The following is a 22,448-nucleotide window of genomic DNA, read 5'->3' as shown; positions in this document are numbered from 1 at the left end:
ATAGCCTTGTGAGTGTCCAATTGGCACAGCAGGTCACTAACAGTCTCCTCCTGGATTACGGGGGGTTCACACAGCCGCCCATCCCTAACTTCAGGCTCTGGGGGCTGAGTCTCCTGAGGACAACCGGTCCTGACATTAAAGACTGAGGCAAAGAAGGCATTGAGCACCTCTGCCTTTTCCTCATCCCCTGATACTACACTACCCTCCTCATTCAGCAAGTGGTGGAGGCTCTCCTTGACCCTCTTTTTGCTGTTAATGTATTTGTAGAAACTTTTTTTCTTATCTTTGACCGTAGCAGCCAAATCAAGTTCTAATTGAGATTTGTCTCTTCTAATCTTCTCCCTACATGACCTGTCAACATCCCTATAGATCTCCCAAGTTACCCGACCCTTCTTCCAGAGCAAATAGGCTCTCTTTTTTTCCTTAAGTTCTAGCCTAAGTTCTCTGTTTAACCAGGCCAGTCTTTTTCCCCGACGGCTTGTCTTCCTACACACCGGGACAGCCTGTTCCTGAATATTTAGCAATTCCTTTTTAAAGCACGTCCAGCCTTCCTGGACTCCTTTGCCCTTCAGGACCGACTCCCAAGGGACTCTGTCCACCAACCTCTTAAACAGGCTAAAGTCTGCCCGGCAGAAATCTAAGGCAGAAGTTCTGCTCTTGCCCCTCCTTACTTCCCCCACTATCGAAAACTCTAACATTTCATGGTAGCTGTTCCCAAGACAGCCACAGACCCTCACATCTCCCACCAGTCCTTCTCTGTTCATAAACAACAGGTCAAGCAGGGCCCCTCCTCTAGTGAGCTCATTTACCACTTGCATGAGGAAGTTGTCCTCCACACATTCTAGGAACCTCCTAGATTGCTTCCTCAAATCTTAAAGATCAGTCTAGTGGGTCTCTAACGCTACGTTTGTAATCTCAGATCAAATTGTATATTCTGTCTTATGTAAAGTTATAGTAACTGACATATTAATAACTTTTACACTTTTTACCTATATCGCTTCTATCACTTATTAAAATGCACTTTTAAGAATATCACCTGTATCAAGCATACTTTTCCTCCCAGGGCTTCAGTTCACAAGCAGCTTTTTTCTAAAACTAGGGTTTCTGCTTGCTTAGATAAGAACAGCTGAGGGAAAAAAAAGTAGCTAATGTGGCAATACAGCCAGTTTAATTGCAGCTGTGGTGACAAGTGTATGATATCCTCTATATTTACTTACAGTCTGGTTTATCGATGTACATTCCATTATGTTCTATTTTGCTTTTGTAAGTAAAAGAGCTTTTATGAATAAATCAGAAAGGTGCCAGTCTACCATGTATTCTGAAACAAGTGAAAAATACCGTGTGTAAACATAGGCCGTTTGTAACTCCAGATACCATAATATCAGCTGCCTTGTGTGTGTCTGGCAACAGCAAGGGTAAGTGACAGGGTACAATGAAATGTTAAATTAGCCTGTAAGGGGTTCCTAAGGACAGAGGATACATTTTATTTAAAGAAAGTAACATTGTACCTCATGCCAAACTGAGGTAATTTCCTTCCCCTTTCTATACTTCCTAGGTTTCTAGATTTATAATTTTTTACGGCATTTGCCAGAGCTCACCTGAAGAAAGCATTGCTCAAATAAAGTCTAAAGGAAATATTTTTGTTCAGAATCCAGACCCATAAAGAATAACTACTGTCTGTTAAAGAAAAAACCTGTGTAATTTTGCTACTAATTATGCACGTAGGCTGAATAAATAGACCACTGTTGCTGTGTTGAATAGAAAATTCACACATTGCTGCTTACAGCAATGAGCTGGGGTTGCTTTCTCTATCACTAACCTAATTAAGGGATTTCTTACCATGTAAAGTTTGTCTTTTCTTGGAAGCCAAAGCAGATTGTGTGAAATAGAATATAAACATGATCCCACTGACTGAGAGAATTATTATTTTCAGTATCTGCTTCAGTCAGTTATTCAAGAACTCAGCTATTTCTTGTTAGAAATAAAGGGGCTTTAGTTTAATTGAATTTACTTAAAATGTATAATTCAGTGGTTCCTGAAGGATTGTGTTGGCAACACTGATATTAATAAATTATTTCAAGGCCAAAATGCCCAAAATTTAACCAGCAGGAGCTGGACTCACAAGGACATGTATGAGTGTAAATTCAGCACTAAGGTACCTCTTTTAGTCACAAAACTGTCATGCAGCTGCTGCTTAAAACTGTAGGAGCACAAATCCCCCAACACTTACATTTCCATCAATAAAGCTTTTTCACTGGCTACATCTGCTGCAGAACCCCGTAGGTCCTAGCAGCACTGGGGTATATGCTAGTTAGACAGGTCAGGGACTTTAGTCCCTTTGCATAGTGTGATGGGTTATCTCGCAGTGAGCCCTTCGCAGCACTCTGGCTTCCCATGTGCCATCCATAGGCACCCATTTCTCCCACAACTTCACGTGGGCATCCAGATAGGGTATATGAATTCTGCCAAGTAGTAAGACAAGGACTGGTGAGTGAATTGAGTCCTTTATTTCATATGTTTTGACATTACCAAAGAGCTGAAACCTTTTGCAGCGCTACACTGTTCAGACTCTCTCAGTCAGCATAAATCCACACAATGAAAACTGAAGAACCTAAGAAAGAAGGCTGAGACTTCACAAAGTCCTCCGTCCCTCTCTGTGAAAGATGCAGAACACGAACGGAGTCTGATATTCTTGGGAATGTGTGAGGATACTGTAACCGCTGTACGACAATAATCACAGAATTACTTTTTCCTAATACTAGACAAATAGGGTTTTTTTTTTTTACCAAGAAAAAAAGCATGACCTCTGTCTTTCCTTCTCTTTCAATTTGGAGTTACTAGCCAACAAATTCCTTAACTATGTCCTGGTTTCCTGATTCATATTTACAGAAAAGTACACATGCTCCAATCTATCATCTCTTTTCTGAGTATGGGATGTTATCCAAGAATATTTCACAGCAAATTAGAAATCCAGATGAGTCACTGATTTCAACAGTGACCCAGATCTGCCCATTTTATGTGTAAGAACGTTTTGTACAAATATTTCACTTGGTTTCTTTAATTCTTGAGCTGTGGGTTCCTCCTATTCAGTATGTTGACGACTGAGCAGGTGGATAGCCTGCTGCCTTTGGCTGGGGCTGTGAGGTGAGTGTCAGTGGTGCAACTTGTCACAGGCAAATCATGTCGCTCTTGAACCAGTTAAAGCTGCTTCTGCCTGACCTGCTGAGTATTTTGAGTGGTCTATATAGCATATAAGGTCTGAAATTGCACTTAAATCCAACAGGAAATGCTGGAGTTACTGTTGTCCTTATGCCATTTTATGAGTATTGAGTCTTGAGGTTACATTTTGGAAAAGGTTTTGCTTTCCAATGGTTAAAGATAAATGCCTGAGATATATTAGGCTGGTATCTCTCAGTTCTGCATCTTCAATGATGTGCAGTCTGAGACAAGGAAGTTTCCCCTGAAGTTGTTGGTGTTTTTCTGGTCTGCTGATTCATGTACAGCTGATTTGCATGAACATTAATATTTAGATGAGCAGAACAGGCATTATGCTTTTATTGTAGAATCCTCCTATCAATTTATACTAATTAATTCCCAGAAAATTTCTCTTGCATGCAAAAATTTTGATCATTTTCACAAAGGATGGCTTAATCATCAGGCAAACCTTGTGAAGTATGTTTTTTTTATTATTTTTATGTTTTATAAAATTTAATACATGCACATCTGTACTGCTTCAGTGAAACTCCTGCTACAACTAATAAAACTAATGCATTTATGACATTAATTATTAGAAACTATAGAAATTACATATAAGTTATAAATTATTTGAGATGTATAAATCACTAATTAGAAAATCCTATGAAATTTATTTTATCTCATGAGACAGTCTCACTGAAATCAAGGGCAGTGCACAGCACAGAGATGGAGTCTCCTGTGAACAGTCCTTTATGAGCATTGCAATAAACTTGAATCCATTTGTTTCACAGGATCTACAGGTCCTGGGGTCATGAGTTCTGTAGGTGGATTTCCTGTTTCTTCAAAGTGCAAGTTCATGGTGCTTATCCAGTTGCCACAAAGTACTGAGTCAAAGAAAAAGCCTGCAAGCTGAGATCCTTGGGTTTGACCTCTTTTGCATGCTTAAAAATACGATTGTAATGAGAATCTAGCAGATATACAAGTTGTTCCTTAAACAGCCATTTAAATATATCCTATTTAATTTTTCACTTGTTCCTTTTACAGTTGAAAGGAATTCTTCTTTTTAGAAACAAGAATGAAAACTTATACCTTTTTGTATGGCTTACTGGTATGAGTTCTAGAGATTGAATTTATTTCTCATCACTAAAAAATTCTCTATTTCAGGCTAAGACTGAGACCTCCTGTTGGCACTCTGTGAAGAGGATCCAGCATTGTTGCTTATACTATCCATATGCATATTCTGAGCAGGTGGAGTGTTTAAACAAAGTGTGATACTATTTAAGACTATAAATACTGGCTATGGATATACAGGCAACTTCACTCATTCATGGAAATAAAAGAATCCAGCAAGCAATATTTTTCATTGTTGGTTTAAATCATATGGCTTGAACAATATATTAAAAGATGCCACTCTGCATCACATAAAAAAGCAGTAATTAAAAGCAGATTGACAGAATTCACAGCAGAGCTCATGGAAGACAGCGAGAGATCAAGTACTTTAAGTTCAGTTTTTCTTTTGCTCATATTTTTCTTTCTTTTAAAAAGCAAGATGTTTTATGTCCAGTCACTTTGGGCCAAATTTTCTGTCTTCATTCCACAGTGAAAAAAGTTGTTAAACAGTAAATGAAATTATATATTCATATACATGTTTAAGACTCAAAATGCTATTTTTAGGTCAAGTCCTCCATATTACTAGAAAGAACTCTTTCCAATCCCTCTGGCTGACAGAAAATCAAATCCAGATCTAAACTCCAAGGTTTCTTCCTCATGTTCTGTGATCTACAGTAATCATTTTCAAAGTGCAGATTGTTAGACCTGGCAAAGGAAAGCACCTCGTGTGTTCTGTTTATTTCAGGAAAGTGTACAAGTAGGTTTGGCTGGCATCAAACTTTAGGTTATCTGGAAAACCAAGCATTTCAGCATGTTGTATCACTTGCAATGATTTTTGGTTTGGTACCCACGTCTGACCTGCAGTGAAGTTCAATAAATTTCACATTCTTGACAGACTCAGTTAAGTTGTAAAAGATTTAAAAAGCATATGCCTATTGGCTAGCCAATTCCATTGAATAATTCCATGCCATTATCAAATAATTTATATTTTTTTAAGTCAAACTGCATTTTGAATCCATTCCAGTGACAGTTTTAGTCAGTGACAAAGATGCTGACTTGTCCTCAGAAGGACTTGAGTTTTCACTTGAATTTTTCATTGAGTGGTGATAGCACTATGAATTCTGAGGTTTTTAGATTGCAAATGGCCAATGGTTGTTGTTTCTTAGGGGAATGTGGAGCCTCTACCCTCTACATCACAATCCAAAGTTAGCACAGCCTGGAAACGATCAAAATTTTTAATGATACATGAGCTCAGTCAAGTTCAGATGACTATAATGCAGAAAGGACATTCACTGCTGGAACTAATTGGCATCCTTGTTTCTTGTTTCAGGAGAGGTCAGAGACTAGCAGTCAAAGACAGGCCAAATCTGAAGCTCTTGTATGGTCCACAGGTAGTGTTTGACTTCTGTATTTGGGGAGGTGGGATCTGCAGACAGAAAGGGTCTGTTATTATGAACTTGCCCAGTGTGGATATTGCTCAGATAGAAGGAAAGGAAAAGAATTAGAGGTTTCAGTGAACAACCTTTAAGTTTCTGCACAATATCCTTGCTAAATCTACTTCAGCATTTGCCTCTGCTTGAATTACATTGGTTTAGCTGCAGGGAACCCTGATAAAAGGGACTTTTACAATACGTGTAAGACATTTAGATTATATGTAAAATGTATTTACTTTCAAAATTAATTACTTTAAATCTACAAAACACCTTGTCCTGGTTTGGCCTAAACCAGGCCGATTTTCCTTTCAGTGATTTTTACTTTCAGCTAAGTCTCCTCTAAGTAACTGCACTTTCTGAAACCAACTACATGTTTTGCAGACAGTGTCCGCTTCCAGGACTGATAACGCTCGAAGTTTGTGTTATCGCTGAGGCACCGGTAGGGATGTTGTGCAGAAAGGCTCTTGCTGTACTTAGTCTTAGAGAAACCAAAGTCACTGCTGAATTCCTCACTGCTTATGAGTGAAGAGCCAAAGGGGAATCGCAGCTGCAGGGGGGAGCAGACAGGGCAGGTGACCCAAAATTGACCAACGAGGGTATTCCATCCCATACACGTCATTCTCAGTATAAAGCGGGGGGATCACGAGGGTCTGGGGCTCTTTCTGCTATGGCCGGTGTCCAAGGAGGACTCCGACTGTTTTTCTGCTGCCCCCGATTCCGATCCGTGCATCCCTGAACCCAGCTCTCGACCATCGCTAGGCCCAGGCTGGGCCTTCCCGGAGCCTTCCCTGCAGTGCCGGTGGTGACGTTGCTGACATCGGGGGAGCTCAATCTTGGTTTTGTATATATATGTGTATATATTTGATTATTCCATGAGGAGAAGGAACACGCCTCCACACAATCCAATGTGAATCAAAGTGAAGACGCTTTATTAAGCATAAGCTGCCCCTTTTATACATTTTGTACTTTCCCTGGCTGTAAGCATGTGCATTGCTACTGGTTAATATTACTAAACATACTCTTCTTTGATGTGTTGATTGGTCACTGCTCTGCCACTGGTCTTTTCTTAATTGGCTCCATCAGTTCTTGTTTCTTCTCCTCCGTGTTCGGCTCCCACCGGCTACTCCCTCAATTCTTGTTTGCTCAACTGCTGTTTTTCCTCATCTCTTCTCTCCAAGGTTGGCTTGTTGACACTAGCTACATGAATCTTGTCACGCAGCTAGGCCCTCATACTCTCATACTTCTGGCTCATTACATGACCATTCTGCTCAAAAAACCCCTCTACAATTCCCCCTTTCTTTTCCTGAGCCAGAAAGGCCGTGTTTATCATCCGCTGCAGGGCCCTTTGCAAGCAGGAGAATAAACACGGTAATACAAGCATGATAATACAAATCACGAACAATCCCATCAATAGCATTTTAATCAATCCGACCAGCCATCCAGGAACCCATGCTGTTCCTGTATTTTCTGTGTGGTATCCATGAGCTCTTTGATCTGCTTATGAATTGACTTGGAGTGATCATTCAAATCCATGCAACACATCCCATCAAAATCCTGACATCCATGACCATGCACTAATAATAAAAAGTCTATAGCAGCTCTATTTTGTAAGGTAGCATGTCGGATACTATCTACATCATTGGCTAATGTTCCTAAAATTCCAGAAGTTTGATCAGCTCTTTTTGCAACCCAGCAAGCTAAATTTCGCAATTGTGTTAGTCCTTGTGCAGCATCGTTACATTCTATCCCTATGTTAGTGACACTTCTTTTTTACCTGGCCTTATGTAGGTTAGTATGGTTAGTATGACTTTTCGTGTAGGCATTAGTAGACTTAATTTACCTATGGTACACGGACCTCCCAGTTTCTTACTGGGCAACTTTGGCCAAGTCCTATCCCCACAAATTAGGAATAGACCCTTTGGTAATTTTTGCTTTCAGATCCCTTTAAGGGGACCCCCACTAGACATGTATGAAAGGGTTGTTCAGGCTGAGCTAAGGAGGCACAAAACTGTGTCGGGTTCAGGCTCCACATCAGAGTCACCCAAACGTTGTGACTCCCCTTCCACGGTGTCAGTGGAAGGACTATCGGTTGATGACCTTTTGTCAGGTCCAGGATCCAAAGCAGGCTTAACACAGAAAAAAACAACCCATTGCTTCATCATGACTGCGCCTTTTGCTCCCTTTTCTATACCTCCCACGCAAACCTTTTTTCACACTTCCCGCAGTCAGGGCACTGGATCTCTCGAGAGGTCAGTGTTCTGAGGCAGATCCTGAGTTGGCTCATGTAGTTCAGGTTGTTTTTGTAGCCACGGCTTCACCCACTTAGCTGGTACCCATTTGGCTCCTGTATCTGTAACGACACATGTATACCCTCGACCCAACGTTATTAATTTCATTGGACCTTCCCACACACCAGTCACCCCAATTTTTACCATCACTTTGGCTTGTTCCTGTTCTTTCTGAAAAGCCTCCATACCGCCCTTTAACCCTGCACCATGTTTTACCACTGGAGGTACAGAGTAGTCCTGTGGCAAGCGTAAAAGGTTTAGTACATAAAGCGCTTTACACAACCTGTCAGGAGGAGATAGCCCTGTCTCTCCCCCTTTTTGTTTTTGTAAAAGGTGTTTCAGAGTTTGATTCATGCGCCCCACAATAGCTTGTCCCGTTGGTGAATGTGGGACGCCCGTTACATGTGTTATACCCCACAGTTGGAAAAAGTCCTGTGTGGCACGTGCCACATAGCCTGGGCCATTGTCTGTTTTAATCGTCTGTGGAATGCCCAGGGCCGCAATAGCAGAACGCCTGTGTCGTTGAACGTGTTTGCTGGATTCGCCTGTTTGCGCTGTAGCTATAATCAAAGAAGAAAAAGTGTCAATTGTTACATGAACATATTTTAACCTGCCAAATTCAGCAATGTGAGTTACATCTGTTTGCCAAATGTCCAAGGCCTGCAGACCTCGAGGATTGGTTCCTTGTATCGGCGTAGGTTGTGGCAGTTGCTGACAATCAGGACACATGGCCACGATATTCCGAGCATCACTGTGTGACAAATGAAATTGTCGTCGCAGTGCCTGATGTCCTTGATGAAAAAACTCATGTGATATACGTGCCTGCTGTTTAATGTCCGGCACCTGTACAGTCATTGCAGTAGAATTTGTCGGGTCAGAAACCAAAGAGTCCACTTGAGCATTGCCTTCTGCAATAAACCCAGGCAAATTAGTATGATTTCTTACATAAACATAAAACAATGCAGTTCAGATTTGAATTTCTTGCCACAGAGCTCGCAGCAATTCAAAAACACACTGATTACATGTATGCTCTATAACAGATCTATCCAATTGCTTTACAATGCCACCCACATATGCTGAATCAGTAACCAAATTAAAGGGAATGGGAAAATTCTGAAATACTCCTAATACAGCTCGTAATTCTACCACCTGAGGTGAACCCTTTTGTTGTACTGCCATAGATTCCCACTTGCCGTCAGAATACCAGACAAGGCCCACCTTGACTGTTTTTCCAGATCCATCCATAAAAATGGTAATTCCATCCACAGGAGTGTCTGCGCACAACACTCTCATGGCAATTGGAAGTTCTGCACTCAATTTTGTAACAGGATGGGAGGGCAAGTGGTAAACAACCTGTCCCAAGAAATTCTCCATGGCTGTTTGCAAAGCAAAGCTATTGGCCATACACCACTCAAAATATTGAGCTGCAATAGGAACGGTTAGTGATGCAGGATCTCTGGCCACAAGCTCCCGACATCACATCCGTCCTTTCATGATAATCTGTGCCAATAGCTCTGCAATCATGGGGACAGTTTTCTTTGTTCTTAAAGGTAGAAACAACCAATTCCAATACATGTAACAAATCTGATTATTCTGAATTCCATTGACCAATTATTGCATACGGAATTTGCCTATCAAACAAAGTGATAATTTGTATTTCCTGATTCAGATCAATACGATGTACAAATTCAGAATGTAGCCTGCTTTCTATTTCTGTAATCAGTTGCTGTACCTCTGCAGTAGTCTGTTGTGGTGCTGTTAAATTTGTGTCCCCTGCTAACAATTGGAATAGAGACTGCAATTGTGACGACGTAAGCCCCAAGTAAGGCCGCAGCCATAACTTGAGCCTTATGTTCCACAATACCCACTTTTGTACATGCCTTTATCATAGCATTCAAATCTGGTTTTCCAGGTAAAACTTCAATGATCTTTTGACAATCAGCATTAGCATTATCCCTAGCTAATTGCGTAACTAGAGTATCTCGTAAACCAACATCAAAAACTTGCTTTTCAACTGCTTCTTGTAGCCTCTCAACACAGGATAAAAAAAGGTCCTTGGGTCCTTGTCTTACAGTAGTATATAATTGCATTCATACCCAACGCTTTTTTTTTTTTTTTTTTTTTTTTTTTTTGTGATTGAACAGATAAAACAGCCACTCTATAACGTGTAGCGGATCCTGCCAGCTCTCCTTCCACTGGCCCAGCAATCCCATGGGATGACAGTTGGCAATGGCTACATATAAACTTACTGGTGTCTCTAAATCCACACGATGTACCTTTTTCTGTTGCATACCATTGACATATTGTGGGATTGTTTTTCATGCCTTGCAGTAATACCGTCCACTGATATCGTTGACAAGGCACCATGTTGTTCCTACTAGGTATTGAAAAAGCAAATTAGCATTTGTCAATTTCATGTAAAGGGATAGTGAAAAAACAATCTTTCAGATCAATAACCAAAACGTATAATCTGCATCAATAACTCCTGGTAAAACAAATAGACCTTGCAAGGTTACACTAGGACGTCCGAGTAATAGTGCACTTAGCCCATTTCCAGTGGGTCCCACGGCATTCATTGGTACCTTATGCGCTCTTCTATTCTCTGTTGTGATCGCGGTTGCTGTGGTAACATCCAGCCCGGCGCTCCCTGCGGTTCGGGCTGCGAGTTGACTGCTTAGGCCTGGAACTGGTTAGGAAGATTCATTTGTGTCAGCTATTCCTCCCCGCGTTCTTTCTCCAGTTTCCCTTCACTCTGCAGCTGATTGTTATCAGCTGACCTTGAGCATTATACTTAGACCTGCACTGCTTCACAAGATGCCCCAGCTTCCCACAGCAATGACACATCAAAACAAAGTTATCTCTCCCACTCAGCTTCGACTTCTTAAGGCAGTTTTTCTTAAAGTGACCTTCTTGCCTGCATGTATAACAACGATGAGCTACCTTAACTGCCGCCGCAAAAGTTTTTGCTAAATGCTCCATCTGAAATGTGGTGGTTCCCACTTTCCCACAAGCATCCATTAGTTCGGTTAAGGTGGGGTTACGATTTGCCATCCCTGCAATAACTTTCCTGCAATCCTTGTTTGCGTTGTCCTTCATTAACTGTAACAACAACGCTTCTTTAAGCAGCCCCGTTTTGTATTTGTTTGTCTAAGGCAAATCACTCCCCAATTGAATGGCTCCCATTCGGGTGGGCCGCTTCCGTCCCCTCGATATACCGAGCAAGCCAATACCCTGCCACACACAGCAGCCGCGGCCCCGAAATCACCGTTCGCAAGTGCGTGCTCTCTTAATTTTCTCCAGAACCTGGCCGGGTCCGGGCCAGACACAGCAACCTGGACTGGCTGCAGCGTGAACAACTCCTCCACGCTACCGCCTGACTTTCCCGACCCTCGGGCTCTGCAGCAATTATGTCCCGCTTCCACCTCTTCAGAAAGGTTTATTAAGGGTGGCTCAGTCTCAGATTCGGGTAACGGGACGGTAGAAGGTGGAGCACCTTATATGAGTCCAGAGTCAGTTTCTAGATATACTACAAACAGGCCTGGGTTGTTACAAAAAGGAGGAGAAGCATGTTTTCTTATTGCCCGCACTCTATGTGTTCAAGTTACAGGTAATGGAATATTCTGCAGGGTAAAATACCCTTCTTAATGCTCAGATGAATCGAAATTATTAAGCTGATATTTATCATAAATCAGAAAAATGATTGCATAGATGTAAAATAGCAAAAGGTTTGTTAACCCTATTACATATTACTCACGTTTTCCTGAGGCTGAACCTAACACAGTATCTCAGATAGTTGTGAGGAAAGAGTAGAAACTTCTGGGTAAGAGGCATTTTGAAAGTGTAAATCTAATATATGACTAAATTGACTTCAAGTAGTTCATGCTTTGTTGGGCCAAGCTCTGTTCTCCATTTGAAAGCATTGCCAAATTTATGTTGGTGTGCTGTGAACCAGGGACCTTTTTCTACCTCAGCTGTATTCTTGAAAACTACTTCAACCAGTAGAAAAGATTCTGCTGGGGTTACACAGATGAAAAGGAGGAGAATTTTTTGACCTCTTAAAGAGTAAGATATCTAAGTTCAATTTCAAAATGTCCTGATGACCAGCAAGTTAATTCTAGCACTGCAGAGAGTCTCAGGTTCTCAACAGCTTCTACTGGTAAAACAGTTGTGATGGATAAAAGCATTGGAAATACTACAGGTTGTAGGCATCTATGGGTGTAACTCTTCTGGCCTTAATGCAGATGCACCTACATGTCAGCAGTAAGTATGGCTCTCTGCATGCTAGGTTTACTGGACTAACATTTTAAATATTAACTGTGAGAAGTGAGAATTTTAGTCTTCCATTTCACTTTGATTTTGCTGAAGAAAATAAACACTAAATGATTGTGAGATATTTAAGCTAAAAACATAATAGAAAAAATTTATGTGTTACTGAACATTGTTCGTGCAGCTCAAAAGTAAGATATTAAGTTGTCTTTTCCCTTGGAAAAACTGGGGGAAGAAACATGTCTGACTACCTGTATATTAATATGAATGTATTGTGCATGTGCCCAAGAATTACCATGAGTTCTTAAAATATTGCAGGAACTGCAAAGAAGTTTGGACAAATGATAACTGAGGAAGTGATTTATTCTGGGGACTTTGGTTAAAAGGGAATTTCAGTAAAGTAGGAGGATGGGAGCTTAATAAATACACAGTCTGTATACACAAATACATACACAAATGTATGTCATTGAAAGGAAAATGATGAGATACAGAAAACTGATGGGTGTTTTTAACCTCCCCCCATTCCATTCCATTCCATTCCATTCCATTCCAGCGGTTTTGCTTTCTAAGAGGCATGTTTGCACATCTGGTTGGAGGAGAGAAATTAGGCTGAAAGGACACTTCTCTAACCATGACTGAGGGAAGAAAAACCAGAACACATTTCAAAAACATACTGAATAGATTAGCCATATGGTTTCAGTGCATTTCATTCGTTTTTACAGACAGAAAACAAAAAACTTCTTTTACAGGCCAACATTCGGCTCTGGGATTTAGAGACTGTAAGTGTAGAAATACCAAGACATGACAAAATACAGAGTATGTGGGCTGGGTAGAATAGTCAAAACATGCTTGTTTACCGTAGCGCACCTGGCATTTAGACTCATCATTCATTTCTCTTCTCTGGTCTTCCTTATCATAATAGCTGTTTTCCAAGATATCAGACTCTGTCCGTGTTACGTTTTACACTGTATGCATGCATGTAGCAATGCTACAGTGGGACTGTGACTCTTTCAACATGAGCTCTTATTGTCTTTAACATACTGCCCCTAAACAGTGTTTTAGAATGTCTTTAGAGTGACGAAGCATAAAGTGATAATTCATTTTTTTACTGGTCCCGTCAAGTGATAATGTTTGGTTAATCTATGGTCAAAGTATGAATAGTATTATGACATTTGTTTTTCACAAAATCCTAGGAAAAGGAATGGGGAACAGAGAGACAGCAGCACAAATGGGCAGAATGCTTCTGAAGCATGATTATCCAGGAACTCAGGGGAAGCCGACGACCATTCTGAGCAGTGAAGGGATGTTTTATACTCTCAGTATACTCTTACACTCCACCTCACTCCTTTCCTTTATGATTCTTGTTATGTGGGCTTGTTGCATCTTACGCAAAATTTTACTGTAAACTGTTTGGGATATGGAAAGTACCTTCCTGTGCGCTCCCTCAATTAAAATACATAGTAAAAAGAAATAAGTTATGCATACAGAAAAAAGCATATAGCTCTATAGGAAGGGCCAGAGTGGAACAGTGAATCTATCCCTATTCACATTCTGGTCAGGTTGTCTTTCAGATCTGGATCTAAACTGCATGATTCACAGCTTGATCTGTGGGTCAGCTGGTGGCAGCCAGCAGTCTAAAAGACTGATAAATGATAGAGAAATTAATGTAATGATAAAGAGAGAATCCTCCCAGGAAAACCAGGAAAGCAATCCTGCTGCTGCCACCTGCCCGCCTTGTTATGGGAAGGAGTAGGTAATGTAGATGTGGCTTCCCCATTGCTATAGTGGTTGAAGGCACACTATCCATCATCCTCAGATCTGTTACGATATTTCAGATTTACTGTTTTGGCTTAAGAATACCAAGTGATGGTGTTTGTTTTTGGAAAAGTCAGCATAGTTTTCAATGAATGTCAGAAATTCTTGGTTTCTAAAATCACTCCCAATATTAAAACCAACTGCTACCTCTTGGAAGCTAAATCCTACCCAGGATCATGTGGCCTTCTGTGAGTTAAAGGTTTTGAAAGAACCACGTACTGGTCAGGGTGGTGCTAAAAATGCAGCCTGAATTTAGGCTGTGGTTTTCATTTGTGTCCTTGAACCATGAGGACATTGTTTTCTTTAAACATCAAGAAAGAAAAAAAAAGAAGTTCATTGCTGCAGTTTTACTGTTACCTTGAGGAGATGCTGCATTCCAGGCATTGTGAGGCCCTGCACCATAGCATGCATTGAAAGTTTTCTAGGGACTGTAAATGGACTGCTTCCTGAATGTTGTAAGCAGAAGTCTATTGGGGGGCAAAATATTTAGCATTATTTTCATTCTTGTTGTTTAGCAGCCCATTAAACTGCAGAGTAATTGTCACCTATTTCCTAACGGACACAGACATCTTTATTATTAGCATTATTTTTGGAAGCATCTCTTAAATTTAATGGTAACTGGCAGTCTCAGAAGATGCCAAGGAAGAAATGATGTTGGAAATGTAACTGTAGTTCCATCCTTAGATCATGTCTATTTGAAACCTGGACTTATAGTGGTTTTTCAAATTCTTTAATGTCACGATTTAAATAACATGTAGATATGCTTTAATATTTGCCATTTTTATATTCTGTGTGATCAGTTTGCAATTATCACGAAGAAAGTAATCAAACATGATTTTGGAATAATACTTGACTTCAGTTTGCTTTCTAGTAGTCCGTTAATTGTGTTTGATATTTAAGATTCAGATTGCATACACATGAAGTTAGGCATATTTTAGTTCCCATCCACAGGCATTAGCAAAATAGTCCTGTTATGCTCTCTTAACCTCCTGCCTCCTGGATAATCTGCATAGGACTTAAACAATTGGAGTAAGCAGTTACTTTGGAACTATTCACCCCCAGAAATGTAAGACTTCTAGAAACCTTTTTTTCACAGAAATTGGATACTTAATGTATCTTGCCTGGTAATTTCTGACCTATATCAGAATTAGCTCAGATACTTTTCATTTCTGTTTAAAGAAATACATGAGCTTGTTATTGAAAAGTTGTGGGTGGTTTGTAAATTTCTTCTTTTAAACAAATCTGTGAGATGATCAATCAACCACTGTATACTGCTAAAAGTCTCACAATTCATCACTCAAACAACACTTTATTCATACAGAACCCTTCTGTGCTCTGTAGGTGACAGTGCCCAAGGAGGTACAGTAAGGGAAACAGAAGGCTCCCTTTCTCATATCTAACGTGTTTGGCTGTAGACACTGCTAGGTAAGATGCCTTAGAATGGTGTGAGACACAGTGTGGCAGTTGTGTGTTTTTATGTAAGACTGTTTATTTTTAAAGCCTAAAGGAAAGGAGGTAAAGGTTTCCTGTATTCCATAAATATGGCTAGGTCACTGGATAGTATAACCTAGTGGCTGTCCAAGAGGAAATTCCATGTAACGCTATGTGATTATTAGACTCTGTCTCCCAGCTTGTTTTCAGCAAGCCTCCTGAAAGGCTGTTAGGAGAAAAGTGAAAGGTTAAAGAAAAGTTAGGGCTTCGTCCTGGGATGTGATGAATGCTTTACGTATCCCCTGTTCCTCTAGGGAAGTTAATGGAAAGTAAAGCTCAGCTTTTCACAGCAGATGCTTTGCACCTCCGAAGATCAGCAGTGTCTGCACCAGGAACATTTCACTCCACTCCTTGTGGTCTTCATGAAATGGTGAAAAGAAGTTAAGAGGTACAGCCTAGTAATCACTGGAGATGATACACTAAGAAATAGATGGAAGACCTCCATTCAACACTAAAGGTGCTGAGGGAAATGGTTTGGGTGATTCAGCATCAAGCACTCTTTCCTCTAAATAAATATAAGCCAATATCCGAGCAGAGCACATCAGGACAAGGATCTACAAGCAGGACTGCATTTTAGCGGTATCAGTGAATATCCTTATCAGTGGGAACAAGTAAAGATCTGGTGGTTAGTTTTGAAAATAAATGAGTCTTAACCCCAATACACTGCCTGAAATCAGGAAAAGTAATTCTGTGTTCATAAACTGCCCCTCCAGGTTTATTTGGAATAGACACAATATTCTTCATGTCTCATTCTGCCCATGGTTGGGGCTGCAGTTTTTAGCTTGTTGGTTTTCTTTTGGTGCAGGTGTCAGGATGCTACCTGTAGATTATGTTTAGACATTGGGGGAAATTTTCATCCCACTGAAGTCAGGGAAGTTCTGCCATAAAAATGTAGTTGGTTCAGATTTTATTCTAAGTGTTCTGAACATCCTAACATTGGGTCAGATTCTTTTTATAAGAGTGAATGAAAAACATCAAGTCTTTGTTGTCCATTTAGTCTATTTCCAGCACTGCCATAAAATGACGGAAGAATATTCAACAAAATGTATTTTGTCACAGAATCACAGAATCACAGAATGTTAGGGATTGGAAGGGACCTCGAAAGATCATCTAGTCCAATCCCCCTGCCAGAGCAGGATTACCTAGATCATATCACACAGGAACGTGTCCAACGGGTTTTGAATGTCTCCAGAGATGGAGACTCCACAACCTCTCTGGGCAGCCTGTTTCAGTGTTCGGTCACCCTCACCGTAAAGAAGTTTTTCCTCATATTTATGTGGAACCTCCTGTGTTCCAGCTTGCACCCATTGCCCCTTGTCCTGTCAAGGGATGTCACTGAGAAGAGCCTGGCTCCATCCTCATGACACTTGCCCTTCACATATTTATAAACATTACTGAAGTCACCCCTCAGTCTCCTCTTCTCTAAGCTAAAGAGACCCAGCTCCCTCAGCCTCTCCTCATAAGGGAGATGTTCCACTCCCTTAATCATCTTCGTGGCTCTGCGCTGGACTCTCTCTAGCAGTTCCCTGTCCTTCTTGAAATGAGGGGCCCAGAACTGGACACAATACTCCAGATGCGGCCTCACCAGGGCAGAGTAGAGGGGGAGGAGAACCTCTCTCGACCTGCTAACCACACCCCTTCTAATACACCCCAGGATGCCACTGGCCTTCTTGGCCACAAGGGCACATTGCTGGCTCATGGTCATCCTGCTGTCCACTAGGACCCCCAGGTCCCTTTCCCCTACGCTGCTCTCCAACTGGTCTGTTCCCAACTTATACTCATACAGGGGGTTGTTCTTGCCCAGATGCAGGACTCTACACTTGCCCTTGTTATATTTCATTAAATTTCTCCCCGCCCAACTCTCCAGCCTGTCTAGGTCTCTCTGAATGGCTGCGCAGCCTTCCTGTGTGTCAGCCACTCCTCCCAGTTTGGTGTCATCAGAGAACTTGCTGACAGTGCACTCTATTCCCTCATCCAAGTCATTAATGAATATATTGAATAGTGCTGGTCCCAGTACCGACCCTTGAGGGACTCCGCTAGACACAGGCCTCCAACTGGACTCTGTCCCACTGACCACCACTCTCTGGCTTCTTTCCTTCAGCCAGTTCACAATCCACCTCACTACCCGATCATCCAGACCACACTTCCTCAGTTTAGCTGCGAGGATGCTGTGGGAGACCGTGTCAAACGTTTTACTGAAATCGAGATAGACCACATCCACAGCTTTACCATCATCTATCCATCGGGTTAAGTCCTCATAAAAGGCTATCAAGTTGGTTAAGCATGACTTCCCCTTGGTGAAGCCATGCTGAGTGCCCCTAATGATCCCCCTATCCTTGATGTGCCTAGAGACAGCACCAAGGACAAGTTGTTCCATCACCTTTCCGGGGATGGAGGTGAGGCTGACCGGTCTATAGTTACCCGGGTCCTCCTTCTTGCCCTTTTTGAAGACTGGAGTGACATTCGCTTTCCTCCGGTCCTCAGGCACCTCTCCTGTTGCCCACGACTTAGCAAAGATGATGGAGAGTGGCCTAGCAATGACTTCCGCCAGCTCCCTCAGCACCCGCGGGTGCATCCCATCAGGGCCCATGGATTTATGGACGTCCAGGTTGCTTAATTGGTCCCTGACCCAGCCCTCATCAACGAAGACAGACTCCTCCTCTATCCTGACTTCTTCTGGGGCTTCAGGGGAAAGGTACTCTGCATTCAGATAATTGACACTTGATCTGTTCCACCAGTCAGATATTTCAACGTGTATCTGTAACAATTTTTTGTAGTGTTTAGCATTATGCTTTTATCAAAATAGTAAATTGTCATACATGAGAGGAATTACAAGCAGTTTTCCCTTCCAATGAAATATGCAGATTATAGAGTTGTGTACATATAATGAATTTGAATTTATCCAGTTGTCCACTGCCAAGATCCTACTGGTGTTGCTGACATTCCTGCTAATACCATCCCTCAATTCATTTAAATTTGGAATATTTCAGCAATGTTAGCCTGACAACAAGATGGTTTCATTCAGTGTTGAAGAATGAAAGTGTTTCTGCCTTCCTTTCTCCTTTCAGAATAACAAACTGACAGTGCAAGTGAATGTTCTCTCTGATGGAAGATGCAAATAGGTTCACTAATATCTCTAACAAATGCAGTAGTTTTAGCCAGCAGGATGGAAACACCAAGAGGGAACCATCACTCTGGGTGAAGATAAAAAAAGCTTTAGGGAGATGATTTGAAATGTAATGAGGGGAGGGAGTCATACTTCTTTTCTTTTTGTATTAAGGGCTGTAGTCCATTCCTTGCCTTTAAAGATCTTAGATTCTGTATATATTAGGGGAAAACAACAAAATGTTTGGTAGTAAACTTTCATTTAATCTATAAAACTTGTATTACTACTGTGTTCCAAGGGATGCAAAAATGGAGAGCAATTGCCCAAACCTTTCAAAGACTAGAAAACACAAGATAGGTTAATTGAACTCTTTAGGATGAGAATAACTTTTCATTTTACAAGTGAATAACTGGGCATATTCAAAATACTAATCTATCACAGAACCCAAAAACCCCTAAAAAATTAATTATATGAGCTATAATTTTATACCAGATGTTTTAAAAAACAAGAGCATTAATTCAGGGAGGATCTGGATTTCTCCAAGGAATTTGACTCCTATATGCTGTTTAAACATGGAAAATATCTTTTGCTTGTCTGTTAGGTTTTACAACATTAGCCAAAAACTCCCTAATAATTTACATAACACAAACAAAAAGTGAGATTTTGACATGGGAAGACCAACATTTTCTCTGCTTACAAGGCAAAAATAGTCTTTACTGAAAATACATTTAAATTATATACTAAAAGAGCTTGTAGCTGGGATTTCACTTCAAAACTATCTGTACAGAGCACATTATACTTAGGGAAGTGACTTGAAATAAATATACTATGGTTACCATTAAATGTTCCCATTTGCCAACAGTTACCACATGAAACATCTGAGATCACAACTGTTTCCCCTGCAATTAGAACAGGATATATATTTGTGGTAATTTTGTGGTAACCAATGAGAATGTTCTTTGTGTGTGATTTCCACAGTACTTGGACACACAGATTGGAAGAAACAAAACAAAACAGGAACCACCTTAAGATTTGATTGGAATAAAAGTCATCATCCCAAAAATCTAATCTGTATATTTAGCAGATCACTAACAAAAATACAGAGAGGAACAAACTTTTTACCTTTAAGTATTCTGCTTAACTTCTACTTTGCATAAATAGAAATGGATATATCCAAGCACTACAAAATGAGAAGGTTAATTATGAAAAACACTAGTGGAGAAGTCACACACCCTGTAACCCCAAGAGATACTGCCAGGAGGCATATGCACTGTGATAAGTCATCCCCCATCAGTAAAAGTGTGTCAAGTAGGCCCCATAAAGAAATACTCAGTATCTGCAGAGTGTGTCCACCCCTACTTCACCATCAGGGAAGTGACTTTGTCCCACCACATTTAACTGCCATTTTCATGTGCTCTCAGCAAAGATTTGTGTTCTTAGTGGCTGTATTTATCACAAGAAACAGCTCTTCTCTCTGCGTGAATTTCTTTGACTCAAAATATTGCTTTAGGCAATGAGCTGCTCTTTCCAGGTTACACTTATAAGGAAATGAAAAACAGCTCATGTTGTAATGAGAACAGGTTTCTGATGTTTTCATCTTCTGGTGTTTCAGAAATACCAGGAAATCAGCCTCTTCAGAGGTAGGTACAGATGAAAAAACATGGAAAAATATTTAGTCCAATGGGTGAATAAAGCTTCATTCAATTTCAACCAATTTAACAGTTCCTCACTCTTTCTCCTTGTCTCCCGTGATTCCCTAATGATTTCAGATGATTCTAAGATTTATTTCCCATCAGTACAAGCTTAACAGATGTGCTGCATCAAATTCTCAGTCCAAGTCATACCAAAGACAAGAAATTATTTTCATTTGCAATTTTGCTCTGAATTGAACTTAAATAAAAATGCAAAAAAGAACAAAGCCATATAATTACATGACAAGTTTATATATGACAACATCATATATAAATGACACAAAACCTCTTTTGGGCTAAATGTATTGAGCTTTCACAGAATGAAAAAAAATACTTATGGCTACCAGATTCCACTCTGAGTCTAAAGGACTTGATCACCACAGAATTCAGTATTATAGTTCTGAATCTCATTTTCTTACATGAAATTTCCTTCCCTTACATAAAACCCAGCCTTTTGGGTAAATGACTACACAGATCCTCTGTACTCAGTCTGATACTGTGCAAAGTTCGCTCCTGTTGAGGCAGTGACATGATTAAATATATAAAGTGACATTAGTCACACTAGATGCTCCTGTTACTATCACGAGATGTGTTCTGAAGAGCCTGGACACTTCTGCCAAGGCACAACAAGGTGGGGAGCTGAAGCTGTACCAAGGATGTATGCACTTCCAGCGCTGCGCTTTGGTTAGGGATGCTGTCCTGTACTGAATTGTTCCGTCAGACATTTTTAAGATCTCACTAAAGGATTTTAAAAATATGTGTCAATCCAGGAAAGCTTTATGGCTGGAATAACTTTGGAAGAAGTCTAACAATTTTACTAGTTTACGTTCTGAAGTGTTGGCTCTTTCCAAAGTTCAGTCACTTTTGATAGGTGTATAAGAACAGATGAACAAACTGTATAGAGGAAGGACTAATACTCAGCTATGATTACCTCCTAGTGATTTATTTTTGTCATATCCTGGAGATGTGCACCAGAGTCTTTTACTCTAGATGGTTGCAGAATATTATATAAATATAAATTAAAATAGCCTGGAAGCCATATGGATTAAGTTTCATGATTCATATTATTTGGCAGCTCTCTACTGGATGTAAGACCTCCAGAAAGCTTTTGTTCAAACCAGTAAGAGAACTATAACTGCTGTAAAATATCAGATTTACTTTCACCAATAGATTTATTATTCTCACATGCTGTAGTTTTCTATTTATCTCCCAGCAGGATAAAATACATAGGAATGAAATAACAACTCCCTTAACTCTAGTGCCAAGGAATATAATCTATATATCCAACAAAGTGGCACCCTGCCTCTCTACAGGTCTGCTGAATTATTTTACAATGTTCATTGCTTTTACTGAAGATTAGCCACATGGGTGTCATTAATTTCATGTAGCTTTAAGCATAGATGTCCCACCCATGTATACTGCTATTCAGGATTTGTTCTCCATTTAGGAAATTCAACACAAAGGGGAAATCTTTGGGTTTAAAGTCTTGTTTTAACCTTAAAAATCATCTATGTAAAAACAACATTGTATGATCTGAATCCATGTTTCAGTACTTTGTATACAATGTTTTCTCAGTATATATGTAAGAATCATCATCCCTGAGGCAAACTGGAAATGGCTAAACTTTTCTTTGTGATTGTTAGCAGGCCATATTCCAGATCAGATTCCTTGCGCACATTACACTTACATCAGACCAAATGTATTTAATTGGGCCTTTGAATGCATTGGAAATAACTTGAAATTAGTCTCTTCGGTAGTATTGTTAAGAGACATCATAACAATGTGATGTATAAAAACACATACCAGACTTTTCATGAAACTCTCTCTGTCTTTAAAACCCACAGCAAAACACCTCTGTTCCATTTGACATGTCTTTTCAGTGTTTTCTTCTGGAAATTTCAAACCACATACAAGAAACATTAAAAAGAAGATAGCCTCCTCCTTAAAGTAATAAACATAAATAAATAAAAATGTGTCTGCTCTCTGAATAACCTGTGGAACATACGTGATTTACTCTTCTAGTGTGAGCCCTGTCAAGAAGCAAGTCAACACA

This window comes from Nyctibius grandis, chromosome 4, assembly GCF_013368605.1.
Source record: "Nyctibius grandis isolate bNycGra1 chromosome 4, bNycGra1.pri, whole genome shotgun sequence".
NCBI lineage: Eukaryota > Metazoa > Chordata > Aves > Nyctibiiformes > Nyctibiidae > Nyctibius > Nyctibius grandis.
Note: the sequence above shows the minus strand (reverse complement) of the source record.